We start from the raw sequence: 22369 nt of genomic DNA, 5'->3' as shown, positions 1-22369 counted from the left end.
AATAAAATTTATTAAAAAAAAAAAAAAAAAGAACATAAGGATTGATTTGAGAATTAAAAATAAGTCTTAGCAAGTAAATTCACAAATACCAATTCTGCTAATAATGAGGCCCAATTATATATGTGTTCTATAAATCAGCAATATATGTGTTCTATAAATCAGCAACTTCAACTATATATAAATATACCCTACATATATGTTCACATATGCATAAACTGCCTTTCTAAGGCTAATCATAGTAACATTTGCAATAAAAATTGAAACAATGTGAAAATCCAATGATTACATAAATTATGACTCATACAAAGGAATGAAATACTGTGTTGTCCTATCATGTATATATTAAAAAGTTTTTTTGATTAAAAAATGGTTTTCTTTGTTTATGTATCCATTAAATTCAGGTTGTATTTCTGATAAACACCCACAGTAAAACAGTATAGACATAGTAGTTTTAAGAGTAAGGAGAGTAGATGTGAAACTCTGGGGTTGGAGTCTCACTTTCTTATTGCAAATGCTTATGTAATATTTAGATATATAAAATAATAATCTAATAGGAACTAAATTTTTGACATGGCGTCTTCACAATGCAACAATTTCATCTTCTCTGTGGCAGAAAAGAAGGCTAAGAACTGAATTTTTCAAATATTGAAAGATAGGAAGAATGGACAAAGCAGCAAAGCTGACTGAGAGTAGGAAATAAAAAAGAAAATCAAGTGTTTGCAGACCCAGGTGATCAATGTATATCAAAGAGAGGAATAATCAACTATGTCTTGTGCTGCTTCTATGCAAGTAAGATAAAGATTAAAAAATAGTTACTTAATTTTGCAATTAGAATTTATTGATGCTCTTATCAAGAGCAGTTTCCCTGGAGTGATAGGAAAAGAAATCCCTGAGTGAGGAGTGAGTTAAGGAAGGAATATAGAAGAATTATAAACAATAAAAGTCAACAACCCTTTTAGTTTGCCAATAAAGGCAAAGAAATCGGGTGGTAATTGGCAGGGAAAATGAAATTAAGAGGTTTATTTTTTCAGATGGAAGAAACCGTGTTTCTAAGCTGATGAGAATGATCCACAAAGAGAAATATAAAAGTCATATAGGAGAGATATCTGGGACAATTGAATAAAATAATTGAAATGATAAACAATTCCAAATCTTAATATAATTTAGTTCGTAACTTTTGCTCCTCCTCTCCTAATCACAGTCCTCTAAGAACACCACCAATTTGAGTGATACAAGATTGTTGTCCATGATCTGAGGAGTGTGTGGCCATAATAACATAATGTAAGCATTCCAGCTTTTACCTCACTTTCAAGTGTATATTACTTACACTCAGAAGTTCCTTTTCTTTTTTTTTTTTTAAAGATTTATTTATTTATTTATACAAGCACTGGGTACAGTCAGAAGCACGGAGGGGTGAGAGAATTCACCAGAGCCAGAGCGGGGAACAGAGCAGGCAGACTGAGGAAGTACGCTGCCTAGGGGAGCAGCAGGCGCGGCAGGAGAGGTCTGTCTTGCCATGTGGGACCCTTGCCGGCGGCCGGGATAGAACCGGTGCTACAGAGGCTGAGGGCAGCTTCACAACCGAGCGCTCAACTGCTGTGCCACCGGGGAGGCCCAGATGTTCCTTTCCTTTCTATAGAGCATCAATAGCTCTTAACAACAATCATACAATCCTTTTTTCCCCTATATTTATTTTTTCATAATTTTCACATACTTGATACATTTCATCTGCAAGTACATTCCTGCTTATGCACCCTCCCAATTCACCACTGGTGATTTTTAACAAATGTCAGAGGTTGCCTGTGTTCCAAGTACCTGCCAATAATGAGTTCCCCTTTGCTAGCAAGGTGATATGTGATGCAGCTCCAAATCCCACTTTATCACTATTTTTCAGATCACTCCTACTGCCAGTCATCACCAGTTAAGTTCTCTGAAAGTAGATGCTGAGATGGAAATTTGGGTGCAGGATCTTTACTGTTGATAAACACCTGTAAAGGGAAGATTAAGAAAGCAGATTTGGGAGCTCCCTGGTGGCACAAAGGGTTAAGATGCAACCTATGAAGCTATCCGCAGCCACAGCAGCACGAGATCAATACCCATATGGCGCAGCAGACCTCTCCTGACTTGCCCACTGCTCCCCTCAGCAGTGTATTTCAGTCGATCTGCCTGTTCTGTTCCCCACTCTGTCTCTGGTGAATCCTCTTACCCCCCACAACTCTGGCCTATGCCCCTGTTCTTGAATGCATAAATAAATAAATCTTAAAAAAAAAAAAGAACTTAAAAAAATAAAGCAGATTTGGCAAAAGCTGTCAAATTGCTGAACTAACAAACCCCTTATCAATGTGGCAAAGAGCTCTGGAGCAAATATTACCTGTCAGAATGATCTTCTCCACTGGGATAAAACTGAAACTTTTATGTGCCCACCTCAGTCAGTCACTAGTTGACACAGACTACCCCAGAAAAATTGTGACTTTGGACAAAATTGTTCTCTACAATTCAAGCAAATACAGGAGGCATCTTTTGACTGTGTGCCTGAGATGGGCAGTAAATCCTGCCTTGGAGGGCGATCTGGGCAGTGTATAACCATGTCCATCACAATAAGTACTAACTTTTTAAATTCACTTTTAAAAAAAGAAAGAAAAAAACCTGAGACAAATGTTAAAGTGTCCTAGATGCATGACAACAGATTTAGATTATGACTCTTCTGGATCCCCTATTCTGTCCCTCACCACGCAGAAGCAACTGGCCTTGCTTCATATCCTTGTCAGATATGTGGTAGACAGCTGACCCAAGTGCATGTTAATCCACAAAGTAGCTAACAAAATTTAACATGGCCTGGGGCAAAAATGAAGATCAACTAATCAATTTCTCTTCCTTCAGAATTTTAACTTAGAAAAGAGAGAAAGAGTTAACAAAGTGAAGCTGAAGTAGATGGTCTAATGTAGGAATTGGACAAGAAAATCATGACAGACCGTAGTCAAACATAAATTATGCAGGAAACCAAACTATGAGTGAGCAAAAGTTAGGAGGTAGAGAAAAATTTTAGGGCAGAGGATCAAGACGATGTTTGTTATCAGGATAGAGAAGCAAGTAAAAAGTAAATGACTTGTGGGGCCTCCCCAGTGGCGCAGCGGTTGGGCGCTGGGTTGCGAAGCTGCCCGCAGCCTCTGCGGCGCCGTTCGATCCCCGGCTGCTCCCCGGCACCGGAGGAGGGTCCCACATGGCATGCAGACCTCTCCTGCCGCCCGCTGCTCCCCTCAGCAGTGTACTTCGGTCCTTCTGCCTGCTCTGCTCCCCGCTCTGGCTCTGGTGGGTTCTCTCACCCTCCCGCGCTTCTGACTGTACCCAGTGCATGTATGAACAAACAAAACAAGCAAATAAACAAACAAATAAAACATGCCTCTATAAAAAAAAAAAAAAAAAAAGTAAATGACTTGAGTTAAGGTCAAAACATTCCATTACTTTCATTATAGACACAACTTCCATTCCCAGTCTTCCAAGAAGCCTCCCTGTTGTTCATTTCTAGCAATACAAGAGTCTTCCACTTACTCCCTCTTCAAAAAGGGAGCTAACTACCACTCTGCAAGCTTCTGTTACAAGGTCATCTTACAAGATAAGGCTCTTGTCATCACATTGGCACTAAAGCCAAAGATTCTGCCCAGTATCTTTATTTTTATTTAGAATAAATCCACAGTATTTTGGGAAGGTTTTATTTTGTTAATATTACCAAATCCCTTACTCTCTTTTCCCATTCCCTCCTCCTCCCAAATAATAACTCCCAACTATTTCAAAAAATCTTATTTTTTTAAATGTTAATATTTTATTTTATATAATGCTTACATCATTTTTCATTTTTGCACAATGTATGCATTATCATTTTGGTTATATTCCCCATACAATTGCACCCCACCCCTTATTTTGACCCTAGTCCTTCCTTTCCCCTTCCCTCCCCACATCCCCGTAGTGTGTCTCTGGTTTATAGTTGCTTGTTGATCAGAAAATCTTATTCGATGGTGATTCTTCCTGTTTTATGTTGCAGTTATTGATTGGTGCTCATTGAAGCATCTCCTGACCCTCAAGAATACCAGCAATATGATTCTAGATCCCATAACCAATGGATTTTAAGACTCCTTACCATCTCTGATTGCCCCTCAACACCATCACCAAATCTACAATTCTGGGAAATTCCAAGAATATGTTTCTGACTGCCTCAAAATGTAAGTATAGATTGCTTTTCTAGTAAAAGGACCCAGGTCTAGATTTCCCTACTTGAACTGTATTTCTACACAGATCTTAAAAAAAATGTTTTTCTCAACCTTTTCTAGACTAAGGAGCCATCTACTGTTTTAAGATGAAACTGCAGTAAATGATTATTGCTTAAACCTAAAAAAGACACAGTGAACTGAGTGGTATAATCTTCTCTTTCTCTGCCGGCTCGCTCTTGCCCTCACTCTCTCCTTCCCCCTCCTTGACAAATTCAAGGCAGTATTTTTATTGTAGTTGTATACATGTGGAAAAATTTTTCTAATTGTATTTATTGCATTTTTTATACCCAAGAGACATGCCCTATTAGGAGTGAGAGGGAAGTATCTCTTTTATGGGCAAATCTCTTTTAACTGGGGAATGTATTATAAGCCCTCTCTGTAGATGTATTTTGAAACTGTAAAAATACTTTCAAAATAAAGATCAGCCACATGGTCTATGTAATGTTAACCACTAAGCACTGCACAAGCCCAGTAGTCAATTCTTTTTTTTTTTTCCAAAGATTTACTTATTTATTTATACAAGCACTGGGACAGTCAGAAGCGCTGGAGGGTGAGAGAATTCACCAGAGCCAGAGCTGGGAGCAGAGCAGGCAGAAGGACCGAAGTACACTGCTGAGGGGAGCAGCGGGTGGCAGGAGAGGTCTGCGCACCATTTGGGACCCTCCTCTGGTGGCCGGGGAGCAGCCAGGGATCGAACCGGCAGCCAGGGATCGAACCGGCAGCCAGGGATCGAACCGGCACTGCAGAGGCTGCGGGCAGCTTTGCAACCCAGTGCTCAACCGATGGGCCACGGGGGAGGCCCGCAGTAGTCAATTCTTAAAAAAAGAACCTGTCTGCGTATATAGGCTATGGAGGCTAGTAGTCTAGAGACTACTAGAAAATGAAGTTTTACAATGACAGATCCACTGCTCTAATGCCTCTCAGGTTATTCTTCCACTTGTAAACCTAAATGTGCAATAAATAAAGAAAAATTTTTCTAGAAACTCCAGATTTGTCTTGAAGTACATGCTTGTTCAGTAAGGTAGCAACTCCCTCTACTATTAGTGTCTTATGCCCATATTCGAGAAAATTACATGTGAAGTTACTAAATTTTTTAAATTACCCCTTGTTTATCCCTGTTAGTGGATTGGAAAAAGTGAGCAAAGGAGAAATGTGCTGAGCTCTAATCAACTGAATAAAAAGGACTCAAGAATAGAGTGTTGCCCATACAAGTAGCTAAAACCTTTGAGGTTTACTTACAGGATAATTATTCCAGAAAGTAGTTCCAGTTAAGGTGAAATAAACACATTCAGTCTTTTCCACTGAATACAACTAAAAACACTACCCAGATAAAACACGATGCCATTATCTGGGGACTCTTAAAAACTAAATGATAGACCGACTGGAAGAAGAAAACTAGAACTCAAAGTAAAAGTGATTCAGTGGTGAACATGGTGGCGCAAGCAGTTGAGCGCAGCGCTGTGAAGCTGTCCACAGCCTCTGCAGCGCGGGTTCAATCCTAGCGGTCCCACATGGCACGGCAGACCTCTACTGTTGCACCCGCTATTCTCCTCAGCAGTGTATTTCGTCGGTCTGCCTGTTCTGTTCCCTTCTCTGTCTCGGGTGAATCCTCTCACCCTACTGCACATCGGGCCTGTACCCTGGTTCTTGTATAAAAATAAATTTTAAAAATCTTTAAAAAAAAAAGAAAGTGATTCAGTGGTGAGTTTTCTCCTGTTTTCCCCATTTTCTAGTCTTAAAATCAAAGGTAACACTAAACTAAGAATGCTGCACCTAAAGTTGCACTAATGCAAATAGAAAGAGCCCCAAGCTAAGCCCCCTCATTCTGGTCCAAGGGATAGGAAAAGGAGCCTATTTATTTTGAATATGAAAATGGATTCCTAGGTATCCATAATCTATAGATAGATAGATAGATAGATAGATAGATAGATAGATAGATAGATAGATAGATAGATAGATAGAGATACATAAATTTTAAAAATCCAACTGAGTTAATATTTATCATTTACTTGGTCTTATTAAATTATTCATGAATCAAGCAGTATCCCAACTAGTAAGTAGAAGGGTGCTACAAGAAATTGTACAGAATGAAAGGTCTTTATAATAAGAAAAAGGGCAGGACAAAATCACTAGCAAAAAAAAAAAAAAAAAAAAAAGAATTATTTCAGAGATGGCTACCTTGGTTACAGGAAGACAAGAAGGTCTTTCAGATCACCTGACTAACTGACCAGGAATGCCCCAATTGATTAGTTTAAAATTCCACTTTTAGGAGAGGCTGAAACTGCACTTAGGTTAGGTATTAAGTCTTGGTAGGCCTGGCATGAACAACTCCATTTTGGGCCTTTAAGAAATAAAAACAGGGCCTCCCTGGTGGTGCAGGTGGTTGAGTGCCGCACTGTGAAACTGTCCATAGCCCCTGCAGCGTGGGTTTGATCCCAGCTGCCCGTGGAGCAACCCACATGGCGTGGCAGACTTCTCCTGTCTCGCCCGCGGCTCCCCTCAGCAGTTCTGTTCCCCACTCTGTCTCTGGTGAATCCTCTCACCCTCCCATGCATCTGGCCTGTACCCCGGTTCTTGTATAAATAAATAAATCTTTAAATAAATAAATAAATAAAAACAAAAAGGCCTCCCTGGTTGCGCAGGGGCTAAAGTCTCAGCACTATCTAGCTGTAGCTAGTCCCTGCAGCAGGAGCTTGACCACCGGCCAGGGAACTGACCCAGTGCAGCAAACCTCTCTTTCTTAAGCCCACTGCTCCCCTCAGCAGTGAATTTCAGTAGATCTGCCTGTTCTGCTCCCCACTCTTTCTCTGGTGGATCCTCTCACACACACACCCACTTCTGGCCTACACCCCAGTTCTTGTATGCATAAATAAATTTTTTTTTTTAAACGGGACTTTTTTTTTTTTTAGAGGCATGTTTTTAATTTATTTATTTATTTGTTTGTTTGTTGATACATGTACTGGGTACAGTCAGAAGCACGGGAGGGTGAGAGAATTCACCAGAGCCAGAGCGGGGAGCAGAGCAGGCAGAAGGACCGAAGTACACTGCTGAGGGGAGCAGCAGGCGGCAGGAGAGGTCTGCGCGCCATGTGGGACCCTCCTCCGGCGGCCGGGGAGCAGCCGGGGATCGAACCTGCGCCGCAAAGGCTGCGGGCAGCTTCGCAACCCAGCGCTCAACCACTGCGCCACCGGGGAGGCCCCATAAATAAATTTTTAAAAGTCTTCAATAAATAAATAAAACAGTATTAAATGACTCCCATGATAGGAAAATGCAAAGATACCATTTTCCAGCTGCCTAGGCAGAATATATAAAGTCCTATATGGGGAGTTAAGGGATAAGGCTTCATTCATTCATTCAGCAAATCTTAAATATGCATCTACTAAATGTAGTCTCTTTCAGAATCTACCAATAATAGGAATAATTCCTCTTTAAGTTAGTATGATGATTAAGTTGTAATTTGATAGAAGCTTGTTTTCAAGAGCAGAAATTGCTTGAAAGAGAGTTTGCTATGTATTTATTTCATCTCCAAGAAAATGTTTAAAAAAAAAATGCAAATGTTTGCTGACCTTCTGCAGGAGGTGATTGCTGACTCTGGAGTGGTCTAGATCTCCAGTCTGGAAGAAAAGGAATCTTGAAAGCAATCAGACAGTTTGCTTACAACCTTAGCCAAACCAGGTAGTGCTTCCAGGAGACAAGGTGTTATGGCAGTGTTATTTTTTTCTCTAGGGCAGACATAATGGGCCTATCTTCTAACTCTATTATAATATTTAAGAGAAGTTTAATGACTATATTCATTCACAAATTTGTTATCTAATTTCAGGCCCTAATGGATAGAGCTTTTTCTTTTTCCTATTCTCTAGTAGATCAAAAGCAAATCAGTCCAATGTTCAGGAAAAATATTGGGGATGCCGCAAGATTTACTCTTTTTCAGTGTTGTTTATCATCTGAGAAAGGGACACACAAACCTTTGTGCAATAACTTACAATAATAGGCAAATTGAGAATACTAGACAATAATCATAGTCTATTAATTTTACCTGCTTCATGGGGAGAAAGGTAATATTGTTACAATGTGAGTGATTAAAAATCTTCCCACACTTAAAAAGAATTTGATCAGAGCAGTCTTGCAACCAGGATAATCATAATTTATCATCAAACTAAGAGAATTTGAAAGTAAAGGAGGTTTATGCCACAAAAACAGAAATAAACTAGGGCTCTACTGATCAAACTAGAAGAGTCATGACTAGAATAACATGGTGACTCTACTACACACTGAGCTAGTAGCTGGAACCAAGACTGAGGCCCTGCCTCAGATCACAGGAGAGGTCACTGTGGTACAGTGTAGTAAATGATAAGAGAAAGATATTATAGAGAAGGGGCCAAGGGCACAAATAGCATGTGTGAGGGGTAGAGAAGTAAGGTGTAAAAGGAAATTGTCATAGGAGGTGTCACCCATGGTTCTAGAACCTTATTATCAGAATCATTTGAGGAGTTTGAAGAATATAGAGTCCTGCTGCCCCCACTCCCATAATCTCATTTAATGGGGAAAAGTTGTGCAAGGCAGAGCAAAAGCACATGTGGAAAACCAAAGGTGAGTCAGTACAACCCAATTCGGAGAGCTGAAAGCATACTTAAAAATATATAGGGCCTCCCCGGTGGCGCAGCGGTTGAGCGCTGGGTTGCGGGGCTGCTTGCAGCCTCTGCAGCGCCAGTTTGATCCCCGGATGCTCCCCGGCCACGAGAGGAGGGTCCCACATGGTGCGCAGACCTCTCCTGCCGCCCGCTGCTCCCCTCAGCAGTGTACTTCAGTCCTTCTGCCTGCTCTGCTCCCCGCTCTGGCTCTGGTGAATTCTCTCACCCTCCCGCTCTTTTGAACCCAGTGCTTGTATAAATAAATAAACAAATAAATCTTTAAAAAAAAAAAAGAAAAGAAAATATAGTGTGAGGCAGATCATGAAGGCTCATGAGAATTACTTTGTACTTTTCACTGAGGATATTAGAGTTGGCAATATCACTGATGAATTTCGTGTGGGGGAATAATACGAGATTTGCTTTTTCATGACTTCAGCATTAGTCCAATTTTCATATGGATTTAAGAAAAAGTGCTTTCAAATAGATGTTTTCTTCATCTTCCTTTTGTTCTCTGCATTATCACCCTGTATTTTGAAAGTTTATGGTACTTGGAAAACTCATCCTATAGAATTACCTTGGGATCAACCACCCCATTTTTCCTTCTACTTTCGTAATCCCTGCAATAGGCTGCAGGTTCTACCCATTATAGCTGACTTCACATGGGAAATGCACATAATACATTTGTGTTTTCTTTTAATACGATGCAAATATTTAAGTTCAAGAAGAATGGTTATGAATCTTCAGAGTTGATGAACATGTGGAAATTCAGGGAGAGTGGCACCCATAGAGAAGGCGTGGAAGCTCATGCCCTCCCCCATATCTTGTCCTGTGTACTTCTTCCATGGAGCTGTTCATAGGTTATATCCTTTTTCATTTTTTTATTTTTATGTATTTTACATCATTGTTCATTTTTGATTTTTTTTACAGTGCTTGCTTTTCTTTTTCAGGTGTATTCCCCATAGAATTTCCACCACCAATTCACCCGTGCACTCTCACCATAGTCCCTTGTGCTCCTCCCGCCCTATATTCTTTTTGAAATGGGTGGGTGATCCAGGTATTATTTTGAAGTTGGAATTTTATCCAGCCCCAATGATTACTGAATGTCTGAGAAATTCAAGAAAGTGACACACTCAGAATACATTTATTTATCATACAGCTCCAGCTGAAAAATCACATGGCTGACTGAAAAGTAGAACATCAAGATAACAAAAGAAAAAATCCAAGTCACCTAAGAGAAATAAATACTGCATAAATGCAAAAATCTACAAACAGTCCACTATTTTTTCAAAATCACCATCTCTATCTCATTACACAAAAAGACACATGTGTTAGCTGCCTGACACACCTATTAGCAATTGGCCTTTTTTAAAACTGGGGCCCTGTGAACGCAAAAAAGAAATAAATAAACCTTTGTTTGTGATTAGATATGTATGTGCTTTCATGAACATTTCCATTGGAAACTGATCTGTTCTATTCTTCTACTAACATATTACTTTGAAACTTCTTTTTACTCCAGGTTATATCAATACTTTTCTTTGTTGAACTGCCTGTTATCCTAGCAATCTAAAATGAAAAATTAGATTAAAAGGATATTCTTTTGTCAGCCCTTAAACCTGGAAAAAATGGTTATATAAAATATATAAAATATGCCAGAGCATATTTTAATCCTCAAACTTATGTTATAAGTAGCATACATGTTTTCATATGATTACTCCACATGTTTGCAGCATAACGGGCAAGTTAGTAAATGCTAGACTGATAGTCAACTTGGAGTTTTTATTATGAATTGTTCAGAGATTACTTTCAGTAAACCATCCCTTTCCTTTTTTTTTTTTTAAAGATTTATTTATTTATTTATACAAGCACTGGGTACAGTCAGAAGCGTGGGAGGTTGAGAGAATTCACCAGAGCCAGAGCGGGGAGCAGAACAGGCAGACAGACGAAGTACACTGCTGAGGGGAGCAGCGGGCATCAGGAGAGATCTGTCGCACCATCGAACCAGTGCTGCAGAGGTTGCAGGCAGCTTCGCAGCCCAGCGCTCAACCACTGCGCCACCGGGGAGGCCCCCTTTTCATTTTTGTCCAATAATATTTCTTTACATTCAATTAACAGACTCAGGCCACTTTTCTCCTACTAGGGATTTTTTGTTCTAGGTTCTATGTAGTTTTAAAATTATATTCTTTTAACACTTACTTACGTTTCTTTCCTAAGTCAGCATTCATTCAAACTTTAAACAGTCATCCAAGCCAGAAACTACAGGAACACCCTTGCCTCTGTCTTTTATTGGACTTCGGGTCATGGGAACTTAACCTCCTAAGCATCTCTGATTCATCCCCAAGCTACGTCTATGTTGGTTTAGGCATCCATCACCTCTGGTCTGGATAGCTGCTCTACAATCGCTGAGTGCTTGATCTTGAAGCCTCAGTCATTTCACTGCTCAAATTTAAATCCTGATACATCCCTTCCTGACCCTAAGGGTTAAACCTCAGCTCTTAAGTATGACAGACAAGGGTTTTAGGGCACAGTCAACGCTGGCTGTCCCTTTATCTTCTACTACCTCTCCTGCACATGCTCCCCCTTGGAACCCCTGAAAATCTCCAGATGCAGTTTGCTCCTTCCTGAGTTCCCTGCTATTGCACATGCTCTTCCCACTGCTTTAGATGCCCAGCCTCAATAGTCTCCCTTCAGGTCACAACTTGAAACTGTCCCTAATTACCTAGGTAGACTTCGGAGTTTTTTTCCTGAACTTTCACCCTTGTCAACTCTTCAACCAGTGTAGCATGTCACCCCAATCATGATCGGACTGTGAACCAGAGTTCTTACTGCACTTTGACCTCTTTTAGAGCAGAGACAGTATGATGTATGGTATATTTGTAGAAAGAGCAAATAAAACAGAAATAGTATCACTTAAAACATAGGAGGGTAATTTTATCATAGGCCTACTAAAGTCTCAGTTTAGAGACCCCAGAGATGATCAGTGACACACCAGAGTGATGGCTTAAGGTTGTCCTTGTGTCTTTCAAGAACAAAATCTAGGCAGATAATTCTGCCATGATATTCTATTTGGCTCTTGTTCAAATCTGCTAGATCATTTTTATGATCTTACTCCTTTGCTCCTATTTTCAGGACATCCTTTTCTTCAGCTTATAATAAAGACCTACTTCTTGCTTCTCTTACCGGATGCAACAATCAAAATAGAATCTCTCAGTTACTATTGTTGGACAGATTATTTCAGGCTAAATCATTCCCCCGGATTCCTTCTTTCACTTTGGTTTAGACTTGTGTAGGTTCTATACTTTCTTAGCATCTCAGCAACTCACATAATATGGTGATTGTCATGGATTATTTAGCTTTTGTGCTATTTTAGCTTCTTTTTGTGGAGAGTCTACGGTAAGATAGCTAATCAACACACTTGCCCTCGATTTATTTTCATAACACAGCCAGAATATCCTGATCATGGGGTGGTCATATGACAGAGGTTAGGGCAATTTTAGTCTCCAGTCTTTCTGGATCCATCATTGATCCAGGGTGAGCATGTGCCCTAAGAGGAAAAATCAAGACCTTCTCCAGTATTATTCTAACTGAAGTCAATAGGGAAAGAGAATTTTTTTCCCTTTCTTTGGTTTTGACCTGTGAAGATCCGAAAGCAGAATTCCTGGCACTTAATATTTGGGGTTTTCTGGTCTACCATTGAACAAACATGTGTTTACTATGAGAGAAGCTTGAAACCAAGCAGAGATCAGTAAAGATTAGAGCTGATTTGAGAAGAAGAGTGACAAAGCTCCAGTAGAATATTACTCAGTCATGAGAAAAAAAGAAATGCTAGCATTTGTGACATTGATGGACCTTTAAGATACTATGCTAAGTGAACTAAGCCAGATAAATGTAAATACAGTATGAGCTGATTAAATATGGAATATGAAAAAAAGCAAACCCATAGAAATAGAGAACAGGGGACCTCCCTGGTGGAGCAGGGGTTAAAGTCTTAATGCTATTACGCCATCACCAGCCACTGCACTATGAGTTCGATCCCAGCCAGGGAGCTAACCCACACGGCGCAGCAGACCTCTCCTGTCTCATCTGCTGCTCCCCTCAGCACTGTATTTCAGCAGATCCTCCTGTTCTGCTCCCCACTCTGTCTTTGAATCCTGTCACCACCCCCACACACACCTCTGGCCTATACCCCAATCGTTCCATGCATAAATAAATAAAAAACATCTTTTTTTTTTTTTTTATATAGAGGCATGTTTTTATTTATTTATTTATTTGTTTGTTTGTTTTGTTTATACATGCACTGGGTACAGTCAGAAGCGCGGAGGGTGAGAGAATTCACCAGAGCCAGAGTGGGGAGCAGAGCAGGCAGAAGGACCGAAGTACACCGCTGAGGGGAGCAGCGGGTGGCAGGAGAGGTCTGCGCGCCATGTGGGACCCTCCTCTGGTGGCCGGGGAGCAGCCGGGGATAGAACCGACGCCGCAGAGGCCGCGGGCAGCTTCGCAACCCAGCGCTCAACCGCTTCGCCACCGGGGAGGCCCAATAAAAAACATCTTTAAAAAAAAAATTTAGGGCCTCCCCTGGTGGCGCAGCGGTTGAGCACTGGGCTGCAAAGCTGCCTGCAGCCTCTGCAGCGGTGGTTTGATCCCCAGCCATCGGCAATGGCGCGACAGACCTCGCCTGCGACAGACCTCGCCTGCCGTGCCCTCTGCTCCCCTCAGCAGTGTATTTTATCACACGGTCTGTTCTGTTCCCTGCTCTGGCTCTGGTCAATTCTCTCACCCTCCCACATTTCTGACTGTACCCAATGCTTGTATAAATAAATAAATAAATCTTGGGTAAAAAATTTTTTGAAAAGAAATAGAGTGCCTCCCTGGTGGCGCAGGCAGTTGAGCACAGCGCTGTGAAGCTGTCCGCAGCCTCTGCTATGCAGGTTCAAGCCCGGCTGGCCGGTGAGGATACCTACATGACGCGGCAGACCTCCTGTCTCTCCCACTGCTTCCCTCAGCAGTGTATTTCAGTCGGTCTGCCTGTTCTGTTCCCTGCTCTGTCTCTGGTGAATCTTCTCACCCTCCCACACATCTGGCCTGTGCCCGGTTCTTGTATAAATAAATAAATCTTAAAAAAAAAAAAAAAAGAAAGAAATAGAGAACAGATTGGTAGTTGTCAGAGGCAGGGATGGGGTGAAGGTGTTCAAAAGACATATATTTCCAGTTATAAGATATTTATGTAATGGATAACGTGGTTATTATAATTACAGTGCTTTATTGCATATTTGAAGGTTGCTAAGAGAGTATCTCTTTAAAGTTCTCATCTCAAGGAATAAAAATGTAGCTATGTGAGATAACAGATGTTAATTAAACTTACTGCAGTAATCATTTCACACACTATATACATATATCAAATCATTATGCTAAATGTGCTTAACACAGTATCACATGTCAACAACATCCCTATAAAACTGAAAATTTTAAAACAAAAGGATAGCTTAAAAGGTTTTTTTACAAGGCTTGGATGACTTGAGAGTATTTAAAAACTATTTTATGCTAAATCAGAATTTATACAGTAGAGGAGAAAAAAAAGACACAGATATTTCTTAAAAAGCCCTTAGCCGAGGAAAATAAAAACCTAAACTGCTTTTTGTAGTATGTGTCTAAGAGGCCTTTTACTAAAAAAGTGTCTCCCAAGAAAATGTGAATATTACTGAATGTAATAAGACAAACCAGGCAGGGTTGGCCTGAGAAGTACTGTGAGGTGTGATTTGCAGGGAGTTTCCACAGTTCTCAGCAGGCACAAGTGGGAGAAAGGCTTTCTTGATTATCATGACGGAAAAGGTGAGCTTGTATGAGAAAAGGAAAGAAACACTGCACCATTTGTGATTGAAGCAATTTGACCATCAATCTAGAAGGTGTTTTACCTGGTGAAATTACCATTGGGTGAAGAATAGGCCTTCGTGTAAGTCTCGGAACCCATTTTGCATAAATGTCCGTATTTTATATAAACTACAAGATAACTCACTGCCAATTCATCTAGAGAAAAGAAGAGGAACAGTAGAGCTGATGATCCTGAGGAAGAAGTGATCCAAAATTTCAAATGACTTTCCATCAGTGGTTCTGAATTAGGGGTGATTTTGCTCCTCTGGAGACTTAGAGCAATGTATTAGGGCATTATTAGTTTTCACAACTGGAGGCATGATGCTGGCTTTCACTGGGTGTAGTTCAGGGATACAGCTAAATATCTTACAATACATAGCACAGCCCTCAACACCATAGCATCATCTGGATCCAAATATCTATAGTGCCAAGTTTGTGAAACCCTGCTTTAAAAAAAAACTGTATGAGGAGGTGATTGTTTATGTACTTCTGATAATTTATTGCTTAGGCTAATTGCATTGGGACCCAAGTACTTAAACTTGGGAAATAAATGAATTATATATTTCAAACTGTTCTTCAAATCTGTGTGACAGCAAGTTATCCCATAATATGATTTTGTTGCATTTTTTAAAACATTGTTCATTTTTAAACAATATTTGCTTCCCCCCACCCCCTCAGGTATAGTCCCTGTAGCGTTTCCTTCACCAGTGCACCTGTGCACCATCACCACAGTCCCCTGTGCTCCTCCCTCTGATCCCTCTCCCTCCTCCTTCCCTGAAGGATGTCTCTGATTTATAATATTATTCAGCAATCAAAAAAGATAAACTCATGCCATTCACGGCAACGTGGATGGAGCTAGAAGGAATTATGCTCAGTGAAATAAGCAGGAAGGAAAAAAAAATATCAGATGGTTTCACTTATAGCAGGAATATAGGGGAACCAAATAAGACATCAGTGTAAAAAAATAATAACAGTACAAAACACAACAAAGCAAAAACAGACAATTATAAAACCTACTGATAATTTTGCACTGAGTGTCTTACCTTTTCCTAAGGCCCTAGAGAGACTGGGTAAAATTACTATAGAAGCTTGAAATTAATAACATGTATTAATTGACTTCCAGGATCTTGGTTTGTGCTTTTCCTCCTTTTTTTCTAAGTATGGTGCTAGGATATAATTCTTTTCTGGCATACTTACTCAACCTCACTTCTTTGACTGGTAATTTTCACTTCAAAAACATCAGAGTTTTCCCACTCGTCTAAAACTAGAAAATTTGTAACCTGTGTTTTCAGAGACTTTGAAATATAAACTCCATCCTGCTGTAAGAGCAACATGAAAATGGATTGATCACAGTTTGAAAAAATGGTCTAAACTGACATAATCTCTACCCAGAAATACATTTGATTCAGCTATCCCACTGATATTATAAGTTATTAAAAAAAAGAAGTGTTTCTGACTGTGGAGTAAGAATGTATCTCATTCCCCACTTCCTTCCATTTCTGAAGACTTCTCAGAAATGTAAATGCAGAGAGGGAGCCTAATAAATGTGCTCCCTTGGTGAGAGAGAAGGAAAAGTTCAGCAGTAAATAACTCAGTGAGTTCATTGTAAATTCTTAAAACCTCTCTTCCAGCAGCATATTCTTTCAAATGTAAACTCAAAGCAAAAAAAAAATCAAAACAAAAAAGCTCATCTCAGGTTTGTCTTTTATGACAACAGTGTGGGAGGATTAATAAATGTTATGAGATTTCCTGCAGAATAAAGGTACTTTTCAAAGTGAATAAAAGTAATTTTAGTAGATACAGATACCATTTTCATCAATATAAATTTTGAATTTCTCCTAAGGTGAGTAAACAAGAAAGGAGGAGACAACCCACGTTAGTAGATAGTTGTTTTCCTATAGTACACCCCAAGGTGAATAGCAGTTCATGGTTTTAGTTTTCAGTATGGGGTACAGTATACCTTATCCAGCTCCAGTGTCATTTCTGCTGTCTTCTGCCTTCTAACCAAGTTGATGCTTGAAAAATAAATATTAAATAAATTTAATATTTTTAATTTGTAGTTGGAAAAGCTTTAATCTGCATATATTCTATACATAAGTTTTTGAGGTGTATAACATAGAGAAGTTTGCCGAAGTTCTGGTCCACATAATAGTTATCTCTGTGCCCTGGGATCCTTGCATCAATGTTCCTGTCTCCACTGATCTTCTGTTCTCCTGATATAGCCTACTTGTTGATTTATGTGCTTTAGGTCTGTGGTCTCAGATGAAGACCCTTAGAGCTCTTCACAATTTAGTGTCATTACAACCCACCTAGTTGTCAAAAAGTACAAATTTCTAGTTATAAGATAAATGAGTACTGGAATGTAATGTACAACATAATAACTATAGTTAATACTACTGTATAGTGTATTTGTAAGTTGTTGAGATAGTAAATCATAAGAGTTCTCATTTCAAGGAAAAATTGTTTTCTTTTTCTTTTTTTTCCCCAGAAAGATGGATGTTAACTAAACTTACTATGATTGTTGTTTCACAATACATGTTAGTCAAGTCACTACGCTGTGTACCTTAAACTTACACAGTTCTGTATGTTAATTGTATCTTGATAACACTGAGAAGAAATTCACCTGAGATTCTTCCTGGCAACATAGGATTTTTTCTTGCCCATTTGGGATGCCCCTGCAGGTTTCTTGTAATTGTCTCCATCCTCCCTTTCACAATATTTACTAACATGTACCATTAAAATTTATGTAGTTTCGGGTCTCCTCAGTGGCACAGCAGATTGAGCACAACACTGTGAAGCTGTCCGCAGCCTCTATAGTGCAGGTTCGATTCCCGGCCAGGGAGCTACCCACATGGCACGGCAGACCTCTCCTGACTCGCCCACTGCTCCCCTCAGCAGTGTATTTCAGTCAGTCTGCCTGTTCTGTTCCCTACTCTGTCTCTGGTGAGTCCTCTCACCCTCCACACCTCTGGCCTGTACCCCAGTTCTTGTATGCATAAATAAATAAATCTTTAAAAAAAATAAAAAAATAAAAAAGTGCCTTTCTTTTGTAATGGTTTAATGGAAAGATAGTGTGTTCAAAAAAACAGTGCACACACACAAACATTCCATCTGTTTTTCCTAATCCCCAGAGCTTGAGAACATAGTAGATTACATGAAAAAGGAAACTAGAGGTTGCCTTGGAATGAATGCTGTTAATCAGATGAACTTGAGATCAGAAGATTATCCCAGATTATCTGGTTGGGTCTGAAATAATCATAAAATTCCTTAAAAATGAATGAGGAAGTCAGACGACTGTTTTCCAATTCAGAGAATGATGTGATGACAAAAGCAGAAGTCAGAATGTTGCAGTTGCTGATTTGAAAATGACAGGAGAGAACAGGAATCAAGGAATGCAATGGGCCTCTAGAAGTTGAATAAGGAAGGGAAAGAGAATCTCCCCTAGAGACTCCAAAAGGAATGCAATTTGGCTGACATGTTGACTTTAGTTCAGTAAGATGCACTTCTGATTTATGTGTTGTTTGAAGCCACTAAATTTGTGGCAATTTGTTACAGCAGCAATAGGTAACCAGTGCATCTGGGGAAGAATAGAAAGTTCAAGAGCCAAGAGTGAAGAGAATATTAGTACTCTTCACATACCTACACCCTTTGATAATATCCCAGACTAAGAACTGGCTTTTTCATTTCACTTGATCCTATAGGTCTTTGAAAGAGTGGTATAGGGTGTTTTCCAGTTATGCTCATAGATCATTTGATGTGTTTTGCCAGGTTGGAGTTCAGAAACCCACCAATAATGATGCCAATGGACATTTTGACTGCTCTTGAGAGTTTACTAGGTCTCTCATGAAACTGTTGGGAAATGGAGCTTGTTAATTAGGGAGAATAAAGTGCTACACATCTCCATCCCCACCTAGTGACTCCACTTCAAGTGACACTAGCAACACAAGAGAAACATCTTGACATCACAAGGAAGTCAGGTAAGTAACTTGATTATAGTGTTGTGACTCAGTTTTATCAACTGCTTAAGACTTCAAATCCAACAGGTTTTAAAAGTGAAAGGAACATGAATACCAATGTAATATGCTTCTCATTTCTTTTTGATAAAAAGGTTTTGTAAAATAGGTAGGTTTTATCTAATTGCAAAAAAATGAAATTAATACCTCATATTAGCTTTTCTAAAATAAGTTTAATGTTCAATCATACTTCACAGTATCTTACCTGATAGATTTTAGACAAATGGAAATGTAAAAGAAAGTATAAGAACATTGATTTTTCCTGACTGTTGATTTGTATGAAAAACATGCCAGTGAATGTTCCGGACTGGCAGATTTAGGGACTGCAGCTTTTATTTCGTCTTTGACTACACAGAAAAGACAATCTCATCTCAGCAACTTTTGATTCTGTTTCTGAACCAGGAGCCTGCTGTAGATTGATCCTAAATCCTTGCCTCAGAGCCATGCTCTCAAGTAGTCTTCCTTTGGGATTACAGGAACTAACAAATGGTTATTTTCACAAGCTGCCAGTCTGCAACAGGATCATAATGGAAAAAGTGACTCTAAAGCTGTCTCCTCGTATCCCACAGTATGAGACCCTGGCTCCATACAGTGCCCACCCAGACTAACTTAAGCAATTTACTGGACAGAGAGTAGAGTTTTTCACACAAAATCAAAGGAAGAGCTGCAGAAACTCATGCAACTCCTGAGAATTTCAACAATTGGAACCATAAACCTGACTTCATCAATGCACTTGATTGATGATTCACAACTCAGTGAATGATTCACAACTCAGGACTAAGAGGATGAAAAAAACCCTCTTCCCTATTGGCTCTAGTTAGAACGTCCCGGATCCCCTCCCCTCTCATTTAGGGCACATGTTTAGCCTGGATCAATCATAGGTCCAGAGAGATTGGAGGCTAAGATTGTCTCAGACTGTGTCATGTGACCACCCCATGATCAGGATGTTCTGGGTATTTTACAAAAATAAATGGAGGGCAAGTTTGTTGATTAGACTTTAGGATTCTCCAATGAAGTGACTACAATGGCTACGTAAATACATGACGAAAACCATGTTACATGTGTTGCTAAGATGTCAAGAAAGTGTAGAAACTACAGAAACCAAAAACAAACTAAAAGAAGGAATCCTGAAGAGTGTTTTGTCTGAGAATTTTCCCAAGCCTTGTGATCTAGAGCGTCAAGGTTTGTCTTCAAATAATTGCAAAAAGTGTAGGAAACAGGGATTGCAGGAATCTAGGCTGGCAGCATGAAAGCTGTTATCATCCTCAAAAGGATGAGGAGGAGAAAATATTATCAGATTCTGAGATGAGAGAGAATCATAGAACATAATCCAGCTTGAGAGAAGCAAGGATCTTTTTTTTTTTTTTAGAGATTTATTTATCATGCATACAAGACCTGAGGTATAGGCCAGAGGTGTGGGGGAAGGGGAAAGGTTTCACCAGAAACAGAGTGGGAAAAAGAACAGGCGGAGCTACTGAAATACACTGCTGAGGGGAGCGGAGGGCAAGACAGGAGAGGTCTGCTGTGTCACATGGGTTCCCTCACTGGCCAGGGATCGAACTCATGCTGCAGTGGCTGCGGATGGCTTCATGGTGCTGTGGGCCTATGTGCTCATGCCACCAGGGAGGCCCAGAAGCAAGAATCTTAATTGCAGAACACAGCCCTTGGAAGAAAGAATCCAAGTGAAGGATTAGCTCAACCTCTCTCCTTCTCTGATCTCCTGCTCGATTTTGGTCAAATCTTACTGCAGCCAGAGGCATGAGAACCCTGTTGAAGTAATCCATACGGATTAATCACCTAGGCCAGAATAAAAGGTGGATCTGTAGAAGTAAAGAGAAGACATTTACCACACTTACATACTAAATGGTCTGTGTCTTTTACCTCACTGCCCCCACCTTCACAACTGCCAGAATGAGCTTTCAAAAAAAAATTCATTTCCTAAAACCCATCAGGTCTTCCCATGTCATTTAAGAGTTCCATCATGAATAATCTTCATACCTTGTTCTCTCAACATAATTTGGACTCTACCCATCTCCTCAATTCATCTAGCTAGCTTCACTTTTTCCCTTACTGTCTTTACAGCTTTTGTCTACCTTTTAGAAATCTCTTCCTTGAATTATGTGTCTAGGTTCTTTATAGTCAATTCTCACCATAAATGTCATCTCCTCAGAGAAATCTTCCATAACCACCCAATTACAATCCTTGGTTATTTCCTAAATAACATTATATAATGCACGGTTAGGTTGTTTACCTATTCGTCTATTTGCTTATGGTCCCCGCCTTGCCTACTAAATCATAAAATCCATTAAGAGGGACTTTTCTCGCCTCATTTACCATTTTATCACTAGTCGAAAGCATGGTACTGAGCACAAATTAAGTGCTCAGAAGTTATTTGTTGAATGGTTGAATAGTTCCTCGTCAAAAGAATTGTCTTCAGCATCTTATGTGTCAGCTACTTACTAATGTGACAGACTTCCCAATAGATGCTTCTGTCAACATGGTGGTACTGATATTAAGTAGTCATCTGTTTAAAGCTGACTGAGACTCTCTAAAGATCTTAGCACTGTAGATATCCTCAAAGACAGGAAAATATACTACAGTTCAACAGGGAGTTGAAGAGGAGACTGTCTGAACAAACAATACCTCTGCTTGGGTTTTAAAGAATAAGTAGAAACATAAACTAAGGTACAGTAATATTCAGTGAACTTCCTAAGAATAGAAGAGACAAAAGAATATTTGCAGATTTGGAATATCTGCTGTTGAGAACATGCAAATTGTGTATTTTTTTATTATTCTAAAAACCTAGCTCCACACAAAACAACTATCCCAGTGTCAACAAAGGGCTCCTTTCTGTCCCAAACAAGCCTGTGTATGTAGCAAACCAATCCTACAGGTGAGGCAGTAAAAGACAGAATGTAAGAGTTTTAAACTTAGAGTTATGACTTAAGAAGTCAAAATGAGAAGTCTAAAATGAGAGAAGTAGTGAAGTAAGAATTGATGGGTTTTAATGACTGATGGTGAGATATAAGGAAGAAGGAGTAGTGTAAGTTATTTGCAAAGTTTTGACCCTGGTTGAACACAACAATAGTTGTACTCACCATTGAAGAAGTCTCCGGGGGATTGGAATGGATGATGACACTTATGGTTAAGTTCAGCTGAGGTGAGTAGGATATCGAAATGCAGTTCCACTAAGTGGTTTGAGTTTTGACTGAAATTCAGAAGTGTTGAAAGCTGGGGATGTGGACTTGGAAGCCATTTGTATAGGGTAAGATCCTGCCAATATTAAAATTATGATCTGAGGACAGATTCTAACTTCCGAGAAGCCACAGATACTGTAGACACTCAAGAAAATTATTCTTTATGTTTTTGTTCTCTCAAGAGAGAGAAGAATAGGCAGAGTATAGTCCACAATGAGTACTGTTCCTTAGAAATCACAATAAATACAACTGTCAGTGTATATAATATGGAAAAACAGGCCTATTCTTATTTGTGTTTGTGTTCCCTATGCCTTGCACACAGTAGCGACTCCCCCAATGCTTGTTGAGTACATTAAAATGTAAACTAGCTTTTAAAATAGGGCCTCCCCTGGTGGCAC

The 22369-nt window shown here is 39.7% G+C and overlaps 1 long non-coding RNA gene across 3 annotated transcripts in view; it reads left to right on the top strand.

The window, feature by feature from the left end:
* Positions 1–760: 760 nt before the first annotated feature.
* LOC119242738 (uncharacterized) overlaps positions 761–22369 on the top strand; it is a 31524-nt gene continuing 9915 nt past the window's right edge. For 2 of the 3 annotated variants that reach the window (XR_008551476.1, XR_008551477.1), the window contains exons 1-3: positions 1245–1281; positions 4040–4217; positions 18530–18738. This is a non-coding gene — a long non-coding RNA (uncharacterized LOC119242738). Of the gene's footprint in view, positions 790–1244; positions 1282–4039; positions 4218–18529; positions 18739–22369 lie in introns of those variants that run through there. The other variant, XR_005124549.2, reaches the window with a different exon arrangement.

This window comes from Talpa occidentalis, unplaced genomic scaffold, assembly GCF_014898055.3.
Source record: "Talpa occidentalis isolate TD23 unplaced genomic scaffold, MPIMG_talOcc4v2.1 talOcc4.13, whole genome shotgun sequence".
NCBI lineage: Eukaryota > Metazoa > Chordata > Mammalia > Eulipotyphla > Talpidae > Talpa > Talpa occidentalis.
The sequence above is the reverse complement of the archived record's forward strand: the minus strand, read 5'-3'. Positions and strand labels throughout refer to the sequence as shown.